Genomic DNA, 13246 nt, shown 5'->3' with positions numbered 1-13246 from the left:
AAGAGGAAACCCAGCAAAATGTTTAAAATATTGATATCTTAATTTTGGGTGGGAAAAGTGGCGGGCATCTTATACATGGGGATGTCTTATACACGGAAAAATACGATATTTATGAGTGTCAGGTGGACACTTAAAATATCGGAGGGAACAGTTTGTAACCTATGTGACTATCCACTGTGTGTACACCTGAAACTAATATGAAAGTGTTGAATGCAAATTGTAATAAAAAAACGGTGATGGTTGATTTTATGTGTGATTAACATTTAAGTTTGTACTTTTTTTTTTTAACCTTCCATAATGTGGGTGAGCCTTATTTTTTAAGAGTAAAAACTGAAGTTTTCTAAAGAAGAAATTCTACTTATAACAGTGACATCTCCTTTGAATGAACATAAAGAGACATGAAGTGTAGCAATTGACCTTTTGGTTTGAGGTTTAAGTCCTGGTCCTATCTAGCTACTTATTCATCCTTAGCCTTGGCTTCTTCGCTTGTATAAAGAATAAAATAGTAACATTTACTGAATAGGTTGTTATAAAGATGAACTAAGAGAAAACATGTGCTTAGAATAGTGTCTGGCTCTGCGTACTTGATAAATGTTGGTAGTTATTATTATTAAGGTTACTGCGGGAAGCTGTCAGAGGAGAGTGAGGGGTACATGGAAGGGCAGCGAGTCCCGTTCACTCTCCCGGCCCTTGTCTCCCAAAGCCCACACAGACAGGCAGTCTCTGCTTTTCACTGGGACATTAATAAACCATTTCTTATCAAGTGCTGTATCTCCTCCCATAGGAACCCAATCAAGATTGAAAGTCAGATTCCACATTGAGGACTAAGTCATAGAGGAAACCATTATTATGGCACAAAAGCCAAGTTCAGTAAATCTTGGTAACCATTTAAAACAGCGAAATTATTCTTTTAACACTTCACCTGGGGCCTCTATAAAACTTAATCTTTTCTCCACAACGCAACTTACGGATGTAATTATAAGTTTTGTTTGCTTCTCACAAGTGAGAAGGATTTTTGCAAGATGATTTGGTTGGTCAAAACCTGTTTCTAAAGCTAGCCAATGATCTCTAGGTGGAGGGATGTGGGTTAATTTATATTTTCTTTCTTTCCTTTTTTTACGTGTGTGTGTGTGTGTGTGTGTTTCATTAGGTGATTCACCGGAAGGACCCACAAGAGTCATCAGCAGGTGATCCCCTTACGGAGATTTATTATAGCAAAGGGTGCATAGCAAAAACTGTAGGAAAGGATATGCCTTAACGGGGACCAGACAGGTTCAACACAGGCTTCCAATGCCACTCATTGTCTGAGGCAACACAGAGTACTCCCCTCGCCCTTAACTACGGGGACATGTGTGGAATGTGTTTGCACGTGGAAGCCTGTTTGAGTCTCAGAGTCCAAGGCTTTTATGGGGAGCTGGGCACGTAGGTATATTTTGCTACGCAACCACCTATGACAAACAAAACTCAGGACCCTCACAATGAAACCAGGTGCACATCGTCGATCTCGATGTTTGTGCAAAGCAACCCGACAAGCAGGTAGAGCCGTTGCTCCAGGTGTATAGAACCAACCCATCAATCACGAACAGAAAGAACACTCTAGAGACGGCATTCCCAGCACTGGCCCAGGGTTAACCATGGGTCCCTTGGAGACATGGAAGGAGTAAGCAACCAGATATACTGTGTTAACTCTTTCCTCTCAGCCTGCATTTCCTAAGATGCCCATGACGAACCTGTATTACTTTTATAATCAGAAAAGTGACCATTAATATAAAGGCACCCACCGTTAATGATTTTCCTTTTTGGCGATTTCGTGACGCTGCTTTGTGATCTCAGTACATTTCCCTGTCATCAGGAGAGCTGCCGAGAGAAGTCAAGTCATCCTCCTACATGTGTCAGTGATGCCCACAGAGCCTTTTATGGAAAACCATACAGGCCAGGCCAGAGCACGGGAGACCGAGGAGGGACCACAGCAACAACACCTGTCAACTTCCCCAACTTGGGGATGAGGAAGTGGGAACACTGAGCAGTTAAAGGACTTACTCACGGTTCTAAACCTCGGGTGTTTTCTATTTAAAATTTCTCTCAGAACTCCTGAAGTGGAATAAGGCAATGTCCGCTTTGTTGCTTCTGACTGTCTCTTATGTGGGCAGAACTGGAGGAGCCGTGACTGGGGGAGCTGCCTGAGCCAAGTGTGCGTGGTCCCATCTGCTTTGGTCTCGGCCATAGGCTGCCCATCCTGCCCCGGGGCTCTGGGTCCAGAGCACTGCCCATGCTATTGGGGTCAATGGTCCAGTTTGAACCCAGAGATTAGTTTCACCTTCACTAAAATTTCCTCTTCACGGACTCTCTTGTAAGTTGGGGGAAGGGGTGTTTGTCTGCAATTTCCTCGAAGGCCTCCTGGAACCAAGTTATACAGTGGTTATAATTGTGGGTAGTGAAATGAAATGACCCCAGGTTTGAATTCTGGCTTAGCATCTCACTGGCTTGTGTGATTTGATTACCTAATGGAAATAACAGTACCTCTGTCATAAAGTTATTGAGGGTATGAAAGGATGTAATAATTATTTAATTTTATTTATTGATGAGAGAGAGAGAGAGAGAGAGAGAGAGAGAGAGAGAGAGAGAGAAACATTGCTCTGTTGTTCCACTTGTTTATGCACTCATTGGTTGATTCCTGTATGTGCCCTGATTGGGGATCAAACCGGCAACCTTGGTGTATCAGGATGATGCTTGAACAAACTGAGCTCCCTGGCCAGGGCGGTAGTAATAATTCTTAACTAGCATAGAGTTTGGCATATTAAAAGTGTTCAATAAATATTAGCTATTATTTTTTTAAATAGATACTCCATTCATTTCAGAAAATTATTTTCTGATCTTTTAAAAACAGTTTTATTGAGGTAATTGACATATAATATGCACTATACATGTTTAAAGTATACATTGTCATAAGTTTTGACATGTACATACCTGTGAAACCATCACCAGGATCAAGTTAATGAACATATGCATAACCCCCCAAGGTTTCCTTATATTCTTTTGTAATACTTTTCCCTGTCCTCAGACTATTTCTGTCTGTCTCTACACATTAGCTTACACTTTGCAGAATATTATGTGAATTGAATCATATTTTGACATTTACCCATGTTGCTGAGTGTATCAATTGCTCAATAGACTTAACTACAATTTGGTTATCCATTCACATACTAATGGACATTTGGGTTGTTTCTGGTTTTGAAGTATTAGAAATAAAAATTCTATGAAGATATGTGTACAAATCTTTGTAGACATATACTTACATTTGTCCTAAAGTACAATGGGTGGGTTATACGTATGTATCTGTTTAAGTTTTTAAGAAACTGCCAGTTTGTTTTCCAAGCATTCATACTATTTTGCATTCCCACCAATAGTGTATGGGGGGTCCAGATGTTCCACATCCTCGACAGCGGGAATACCCTCAGGTAGTCTTGCTGTGGAAACGGAGTTATTCAGACAAAGAGTTCCTGTAGTTAAACACACGAGGGACATATTGGGTTTCTTTACAGTAAGACTGGTTAATGCCTTGTACGCTGGTGGTACCTTCCCACCAGTAGGTTATCATATGTAGTCTTATGACCATGGAACTCTTTATTTGAAGTGCGTCTCTAGCAATTAGTGTTCTACAGAATATGTCTTGGGAAATGCGGTCTTGGGGGTTGCTGTGCAAGGGCTGGGAAATGTAGATGTTACCATAGCAGCCATACACTAAGCAGTTGATCTGAAATCCCCTTGTGTACCATTTAAGGGATTAACATTCTGCTTTTCTGGGTTAGAAAGAAAACTATGCCAAGAAGCCAGATAGGGAAATTGAAGATACTCAGGGTGTAAGCTGACCAAATTATTCTGTCAAGGGTTTCTCTAATTTCCCTTTTGGAGTAAATCCAGGAGTGAGACCCCATCCCCCAACCAGCACAGTGGGGACAATTTCCCACAAATGGCTTATAGATTGCTGCATAATCAGGTGCTTTGAAATATATTAACCCTTTGCACTCGCTTGCTTTTTTCTCGATTCCTTTATTCTAATGCTAACCGTGTCGAGTCACACTCGACATCCGAGTGCAAAAGGTTAAGATTATAAAAAGGGGACTTTCCTCTTCCACCAGGCTGGGAACATGAGACCTCAAGGAACCAAGATCTCTTTGCCAAGGATCGCCCTGATATGGTTACCCTGGAGGGCCAAGCGATTCTAGAGACTTGCAAGTGAGTTTATTGGAGCCCTCTTCATTTGCCAATGGGAGGGCAGCTAACTTAATCTAGTAGACAAAACAGAGTAGAGCTGATCATAGGTTTTCTACCCTATTGTATTCCTTTAAAAATGTGTTTATTGATTTCAGAGAGAAAAAGGGAGAGGGAGAGAGAGAGATACATCAATGATGAGAGAGAATCACTGATCGGCTGCCTCCTACACGCCCCGCACTGGGGATTGAGCCTGCAACTCAGGCATATGCCCTGACCAGGAATTGAACCTTGACCTCCTGGTTCATAGGTTGACGCTCAACCACTGAGCCATGACGGCCGGGCCCCTATTGCATTCCTTTTCACATCTTCTGACTCCACGCCATCAACATGTAGGCACGTACCTGCCCGCATTCCTGGCCCATTCCTTCCTGCGCACAAGGGAAGCCTTTTTCTTGCTCCTCTGGCATCCTCTTCCTGGCACCCTTCCCCAAGTTGTCTCCTGCCTAAATCCTGCTCATCCCTCAGATTGCAGCACAAATGTTTTCCTGGTGAACTTTACCTGACTCCGACATACTAGGTTATACTTCCCCCCATCGCTTCTCATAAGTGTAATTAAAATTATTTAATGATTGTCTCTTCCGCTAGCATGTGAGCTGCATGAGGGCAGAAATAGTTCGACAAGTTCACTCCCGAACTACCAGCACATGGCACAGAGTAAGTGGGCCATAAGTAAATGTGGAATGGTTCAAAAATCTAGGTGCTGGTCATTTAATTCAGGGCTGTTCTGTCTCCCTTTGTCCTAAGTCAAAGTCTTCCCAGTTCCCTTTGTCCAAGGGTCAGATCCTCCCATACTAATTCCAAGACACGCCTCTATTATCTATCCCCCCCGATCAGAACAGTTGACATCCTGTATACAGGCTAGTCTCTCAGGTAATCTGGAGCCAAGGAACCTGGGAAAAGCCACACTCTCCTTCTAAATATGAGGTTTTGGGGGAAAGCGGGGGGGTGGCAGAAGGCAAAGTGGGTAAATGGGGTCAAATACATGGTAACAGAAGGACACTAGACTTCAGGTGGTGAGCACACAATAGGGTATACAGATGTCGGAATTATGATGTTGTACGCCTGAAATTTATATAATGTTACTAGGTTACCTCAATAAATATAATTATTTTCAATGAGGTTTTCAAAGTCTGTAGTGGGTCTGAGACTCTGTAATGAATAGCTCATGTGTACTCGCAAAACCCAGCAAGAATGACGGTGTAGCTGCGGGCAGCCACGAAGCGGGTTATGTTCACAGGTATGCTGCTGACGTCATTGGGCACAACTCGTGGAAAGCTGTTCTGGGTGCGGGCGTTCTCTGGAATGCTGGGAACAGGGCTAGTCAGAGGTAGCATAGTTACACTCAACTGTTTCAGTCCGTTCCTTGCCTGCCTCTCATCTCTCCCCAAAACCCATGCGCATACCCAGGCCCGGAGTCTGAGATTTCCATACCCTGTGAGAAAGCAATCTCCAAAGTCAATTGCTTTCACACAGGGTATGGATGTGATTAGGAAAATATGGCTAGAGTCCAAGTAGCTGGAGGGGAGGGCAGCCTCCCTCTTGTACACCCTGGGAGACAGGACTTTTTCTAGTGAAAGGTACTTGGAGGCCCTGATGCAGACCTGCATCGTAAAGGGGGGAGAAGAGGCTCTGCCTTTGACAAAGCCGAGCTGTGCCTTTGACTTGAAGCTGTTGCGAGGACCTAATGAGATAATGTGATTACATCCTTCGGACACTTTCTGGTACATCGTTAGTGCTCAAAACATGGTGTTTAACTACCAGGTGCTCCTCGGGTGTTTTCAGAGTAACCTACGCCTCCTGCATCAGTAACATCACACTGGATGAAAATGGCCTGCTCATGGCCCTGGTCGGGTGCTCAGTTGGTTAGAGCGTTGTCCCTTATGCCAAGGTTGCAGGTTTGGTCCCCAGCCAGGGAACAGATGGGAGTCAACCGAGGAATGCAAGACAGTGGAACAACAAATCAATGTTTCTCTCCCTCATTCCTTCCCTTCTCCCCCCCACCCCCCTAAATCAATCAATAATAATTATTATTTTTTTAAATGGCCTGCTCACTTTTCTCTTTCCTCTGCTAGACTAATACCCTTGGAGTCCCAACACCTAGAAACGTGCCTTCCAGGTCCCACCAGCTCTCATCTGTTGAGTGCTTATCAGTCAATTAAGTGCTTTACATGGATTACTTCATTTAATTCTCCAAACCCTATGAAGCTGAGAATTATCGTTATCTCCATTTTACGGAAGAAATGAAGGCACAAAACGGTTAAGTTCATGCAAAAGTAGGGTTTCAGTTGTTCGTATGGAAAATAATACAACAATCAATCATAATACAAGAATAAACCTTTTTGTGTCCTCACAACTGTAAACCTACTTTTGCCCCACCCTGCACCTGGTGAGTGGTGGAGCCAGTATTTACACAGAGCTGGTCAGCTCCAGAACCTGTGCTCTTCACCACTGCACCCCACCTAAGCTGCACTCCAACATATTTTCCTCCTGATATCACCGAGGAAGATGTCATCCTCTTGTCTCCTGTGTTTGTGGGGCTCAGTATTCTGTGATTCTCCTTGTGCTGGCCCAGCACAAAGCCTTACACAATGGAAGATTTTCCAATAGCCTCTGCACGTCTAGCGCTGGGTGTGGCTTGCTGGGTTTATGTTGCAATTACGCTCTTTCACAAAAACATCTCTTGGGGCCGTTGTCAGACTCCACACTAGACTCAGTGGCCCACTGCGCAGACCCTGTATGCTTACAACTGTTTCCTAAAGCAACCGAGAGCTTCGCTGTAGCATGAAGGAAATCACACCGACTCTAGGCACTACTGTTACATGCCTCAGGATCTGTCACCACTACAATTAGGCCTTTCTCGGAGAGCCTGGGTGAAACTGGGGTTTCCTTTCAATATTAGGTGCTCAGATTCCATATGCTTTTAGAAAAACATGGGAATTATACATACAAGAGTATTGCATGTTTTTGGAGTTAAATAAATACAATGAATACTCACGTATAGCCACCACTCCCTCAACAGAATATTATCAAACTGTACCAAGTCCTCTAGGTCCCCCTCCCCCGTTGCATCCCTCCTCCAGTCCCCCTTGAGTAATGCAATATGCTTTTATTATATGAGAGTATGAATAGAGAGTGATGATTTTCGGATAAATAAGTCAGATGTGATTCCTCAGTCCTTGTTATGAAAGGTGCTAACAGCAAATGCATATTCAAATTTAGGATATTTTGAGGTTTCACGGTCTATTCAAACTCATGTTTTCAGTGAGCTGTTTCCGATTCTAACTTCACAAACCCTGCAGCATAACGGTGTACCGAGAACAGCTGTGCCACAAAATGTGGTCAACGTGCAAAATGAATTTTTGCCATTTGGGGGACAGGCACTTGCATGGCAACGGCTGTTGGAATGTTAAGCTGACAGGGTGCTACAGATGGTGAGGAGCTGCAGGAGGGAAGAGGGAGTATCCCTTTAAGCCAGCAACAAAGAAGAAGTGTTTCCTGCGACGTGCGAGAAACTGGTGTAACTATGTAAAAGAACTTGGCTGTGGTAGTAGGCATCCTATTAAATAGCCTGGTGAGTACTAGTGTGCTAACTCATGCAGCCTTTAATCCTTAGAGGAGAGCTACAGGTCCTAGTATTAAAAAACGTGCCCCAGCCGAAACCGGTTTGGCTCAGTGGACAGAGTGTCGGCCTGCGGACTGAAAGGTCCCAGGTTCGATTCCAGTCAAGGGCATGTACCTTGGTTGCGGGCACATCCCCAGTGGGGAGTGTGCAAGAGGCAGCTGATCGATGTTTCTCTCTCATCGATGTTTCTAACTCTCTATCCCTCTCTCTTCCTCTCTGTAAAAAATCAATAAAATATATTAAAAAAACCAAAAAACGTGCCCCAACCCAGCCGGCGTGGCTCAGTGGTTGAGTGTAGACCAGGAGGTCACAGTTCGAGTCCCGGTCAGGGCACATGCCCGGGTTTCAGGCTTGATCCCCAGTGTGGGGTGTGCAGGCAGCTGATCAACGATTCTCTCTCATCATTGATAGTTCTATCTCTCTCTCCCTCTGAAATCAATTTTATATATATATATATATATATATATATATATATATATATATATATTTTTTTTTTTTTTTAAAGTGCCCCAAACACCAAACTAGTGAGAGCTAGTACTTCAACCAATAGATATTTCTGAAGTGGTTTAACACATTTCTGTCACTTACTCCTGCCACTAATGCACCTATGAAATAATTTCACTGTCTCCTCCCCACCACCGTTACTGTGATTTAGAAAGTCCTGTCAGCCCAGGTCTGGAGGAAATAAAATGCAGCTCTACCACAGATGTGGTCATGTTTGTATGCAGCAGTTGAAAGAACCCCCCTCCTCTCCCTCAACAACAAAAAAACCACTGGAAATAATTTCAGTGCTACTCAGTTTATGAGAGGATTAAGTTAGGGGAAAAATTGGAACTTTTAAGGGAAATTGCTTTCCGAATTGGGGGAGAAGAGACACAAGTCATGAGGCAGAAACTGTTGGCGAGATGCCCAGAAAAGTAGGAAACCTTATTCCCCTCTCTCCTTCTCTAAAGAGCTTCTCTATCCCCACAAAAAGCCTGGCTTCCTGTCGGAGTGAAATGTGCTCCCTTCTAGCTTTGGGATTTGCTGAAGGCCATGCAGCTGCAATGAAGTGACGTGGATGCAAGTGTAAGTAATACCAAATAATATACTAGTATGGGAACCAAAGATCAACTTCGAGACTAAGACATGATTTTCAGGACAAGTTTCTTATCTCAGGAAATAAACACGGAAAATCATCACTCGTATTTTTTATTCTAGTTAGAACAACCATATAATTTATCCTTCAAACCAGGACATTTTTGAGAATGCATTGCGTGTGCTATTAATAACTACGCCTGAACAACATAAACCGAATCGTTCCAGGCAAACTGGAATATCTGACCACTTACAGTGCAAGGTTGGTGTTCAATAAATGTTCATGTATTATCACGTTGTGTAACTTTTAGCTCTCAAACTTGACAAACTGAAAAAAATAAAAGGAACATTCTTATAGATACTATTCAATGTGTATTCTTTTAGTTATGCTAATACACTAAATAGACCCCTTTGTCTAGGGAAGGAAGAATGTTCCATTTTCCTGTGGTACTTTGAGCAATATTATCTGTGTTACAGACAATACATGAGCACAGGAAGCTAGTCAGTTGTACCAAATCATTGTAGAGCTGTGCTCAGAGCTCACAACTCTGCCTCTCCAACCCCCAGCAATTGTGCTGCTCACTGAATCATGAAGCTTGCCATCTAGAACATGATGGGATTTCTAATACAGATTCCCCCCAGGTGGAGAGTTGTTACCACCTTTCAAATAAGATATCTCGTGAAGGCCTTGGCTGGGTAGCTCAGTTGGTTAGAGCATCATACGCCAAGGTTGTGGGTTCCATCCCCAGTCAGAGCACCTACAAGAAGCAACCACTGAATGCATAAACAAGTGGAACAACAGATCGATGTCTCTCACTCTCCCTTCCTCTCTCTCTAAAATCAATGGGAAAAAAACATCTCATGAAGTTTGTAAAGAGGTTCTTCCTAGTTCACATTACTATACTCCTTTTCATACCACTTCTATAAAAAGCTCAAGTACAAGTCCTGATCGTTAGTCACGTACTTTGGTCTTTTTTTGGTAAAGATTTCTTTGGGCATTCAAGGGACCCAGGTATTAAGCATAGTACTTGGGATTTTTGTGTTACGGTAACTAAGCAACAGTGGAGATGTTTTAACTTAGCATGTCCTGTATTGGCAAGTTTAAAAAAGAACTGTCAGGCCATACTTGGCAGAAACTCCCTTGGACTCCCCCACCCTCTATACAGTTTCTGTACATCTTGGCTGCTCATCCACTGCTAACAGAGACCTCTCTGTCTCAGCCACTGGGACAGCCTGGCCTGAGTCTTCCCCCTGCAGGGCAGCTGGACACCCAAGGTCTTCAATAACTGGCAGGACTGGAACGAACTAGTGGCCTGGTCATTCAGTAGCTTTTACAATTCTCACATCCATATCTAAAATCTACTCTTAACTGCTACCCCTTGGACATTATTTGCTTTTGCTTAAAAAAATATAACTAAGCCCTTAGTTTAAGAACTGTGCCAAACCACTAAACTGGAAGGACGTACATCTCGAACATAAGCACTAGCTTTTTAAAGTGAATATCCAATAAAACTCAGTGACAAAATGTGTGAGAACGTCTGCTACAAAATGTCTGATAAACATTAGATGGACATGACCTTCCAGGTGTAATTTTGGAAACAGAACTACGGCACTAAGGCAGCCATGGCAGGAACATAGAGTACAGAGAACCCGTTCTTAGGAAAGCAGCATTCTGCAGTGTAGTGGTTTACAGCAAAAACTTTGATATCAAGTTGCACACAAGATTGTGTTCCATAACATATGACCTATGTGGTTACCTATAGCTTAGCCTCAGTTTCATCATCTGTAAATTGGGGATAAGAACTATCCTTGTCTTAGAGGTTTGTTGGGAGGCTTAACCAAGACTGTTCTAGGTTTAGTAGTGTCAACTAGACTTATTTCTGTCTCCTCCTAGAGTGCATCTCAAAGGCAGGAGTATTAAAAATTGATGTAAAGTATACCTAAGAGCTCTCATTATTAGCTGCCAGGACATGAAGCTGTAAGAATGACACTACCTGCTGCTCAATTTAACTTGGCCTCTCTATCTAAGCGTTTAACTGGTTGAGTGTTATCTTAGCAAAGTTTCCCAAAGCTTTGGAACCTCCTCAGTGGTGTCTTAAGAGGACAAGTACAAGTCAGGATGTCTGGTGGATAAGAGAAAGCAAGGATCTAGACTGGTAATCAAGGAACTGCATAAAAAGGGCATTGGAAGCTTGAACAAAATGTAATATAGTGGAAAAATCCCAAATATTTATGACTAAAGAGCTGGTCATTTATGTAGTATGACCATGGGAATTTACTTAACCTCTTTAAAGGTTTCCTTTTTTATTTTAGGGAAAAGAATATCTTTTAAATCTAAGTAAGCTTTAAGGAATGCTAGTCTAAATAACCATTTTAAAATGTCTAACATAAAATATGACCATAGCAAAAACTTAAAATGTTAAATTTCCTCATGTCTTAACATTTTAAGCATGACTTAGAATTCTAGATGTCCTGAGATTCTATTATATTTGTGAATCTGTGATTAAGATTTTAGCAAATCTCAACTAGGAGACATCGTTATCTATTTTTAAAATTTAAAAGCAGCTAACTTTTGTCTCCCCAAACAACTTATCTTTAAGTGCTATAGAGCAAATGTGTACCCTACCAAATTCATGTTGAAGCACTAACCCACAATGTGATGGTACTGTGAGATGGGACCTTTGGGGAGGTAATTAGGTTAGAACAGGTCACCAGGGTGGGGCCCTTATGATGGGATTAGTGCCCTTTTGACAGACATCAGAGAGCTTCAACAGAAGGCTCCCCCACTTCCCAGCCTCCAGAACTATGAGAAATTGATCTTGTTTAAGCCACCCAGTCTGATATTTTGTTATGTCAGCCCAAGCTGACTAATACAGTAGGTAAAATAGATGAAGTCGAAGAACAGACCTGGCTAGGTAGCTCAGCTGGTTAGAGGGTTGTGCTGATATGCCAAGGTGTCGGGTTTGATCCTTGGTCTGGGCACATACGAGAGTTAACCAATAAATGCATAAATAAGTGAAACAACAAATCAATGTTTCTCTAAAATCAATAAAAATAAAGTGGAAGAATGGGATTGCCCTAGTGAAAGCAGGGAGCAGAGAGGAAGTAAGCTTTACCTGCTTGGTCCCCTTCTCAGCTGGAGCCCCAGGGCACCACAAAACACAGTATAAAAATAAATTGTTTAATGCAACAGCATAAAAACCTGCCCAAATAGGAATAATGTTCAAATGCTACAGACACAAACTCTAGGAGATGGCCCAAATTCTCTTCTGGTATTGAAATTCTATAGTATCGTCTTATTGAAACTAAGTAAGCATGCTAATAGTTAGGATTCTATATTGCTTTACAGATTTGTTGCAAAAGGATGCTAAGTTTTAGTATGGTGGTAACAAAAGAAGCTGCTTGGGCCCTGGCTGCTGTGGCTCAGTTGGTTGGAGAGTTGTCCTTTATACTGAAAGGTAGTGGGTTCGATTCCTGGTCAGGGCACATACCTAGGTTGCGGGGCACTTACGGAAGGCAACCAACGTTCTATCTCACATTGATGTTTCTCTTTCTCTCTCCCTCCCGCTCTCTCTAAACCAATAAGCATGTCCTTGGGTGAGGATTTAAAAAAACCATACCAAACCTACTTGGGCTACCCAGGAAAGAATGCTTGTTAAAGCAATGTCATTTCACAATGGGGGGAAAAACTGCCTTTCCCAAGTTGTCTTATATCTCACAGCTTCATCTTCTATCTCACAGCTTCTAGGGGATATGAAGTAAGACATCAAATGCAATTTAAAAATTTATAGTTGCATTTTGTCCAATTATAAGGCAAAAAGCAGAACTCCCTTTCCAAAGTAGAACCTACTACAAATTATTCATTCATTCACAGCCCCTTCACACTGGGGTTAAAGAATGGCTAGTAACGCCACGCCCCCTCCGTGGAAAGGAAATGGCAAACTATACCAAATTTAACAATGTGATCGTCACTAATGGCATAGCAGTTAAGGAAAGAGCAAAACTGTCTTTCATAAAAGAAAGTGGGGGTGGTGGCAGCGGGGCAGATAGGGAAGGCCCCCTAACTTTGTATGTAGATAACTTCGTTACAAAGAACAGCTCGGCCTTTAAGGGAGAAGAGGAAATCCTCACAGTGGCACAAGTTGCTAAAAAGAGGGTTTGTGGAGGGAGGGTTGTTCCCAGAGAGCCTACATAAATGCCTCAGTGAATGCAGGTCACACACACAGGGGTGTCAGGCCCTTTGTCTTTATGTCAACAAATTTGCAGTTAATT

The sequence above is a fragment of the Cnephaeus nilssonii genome, assembly GCF_951640355.1.
Source record: "Cnephaeus nilssonii genome assembly, chromosome: 4".
Classification (NCBI taxonomy): domain Eukaryota; kingdom Metazoa; phylum Chordata; class Mammalia; order Chiroptera; family Vespertilionidae; genus Cnephaeus; species Cnephaeus nilssonii.
Note: the sequence above shows the minus strand (reverse complement) of the source record.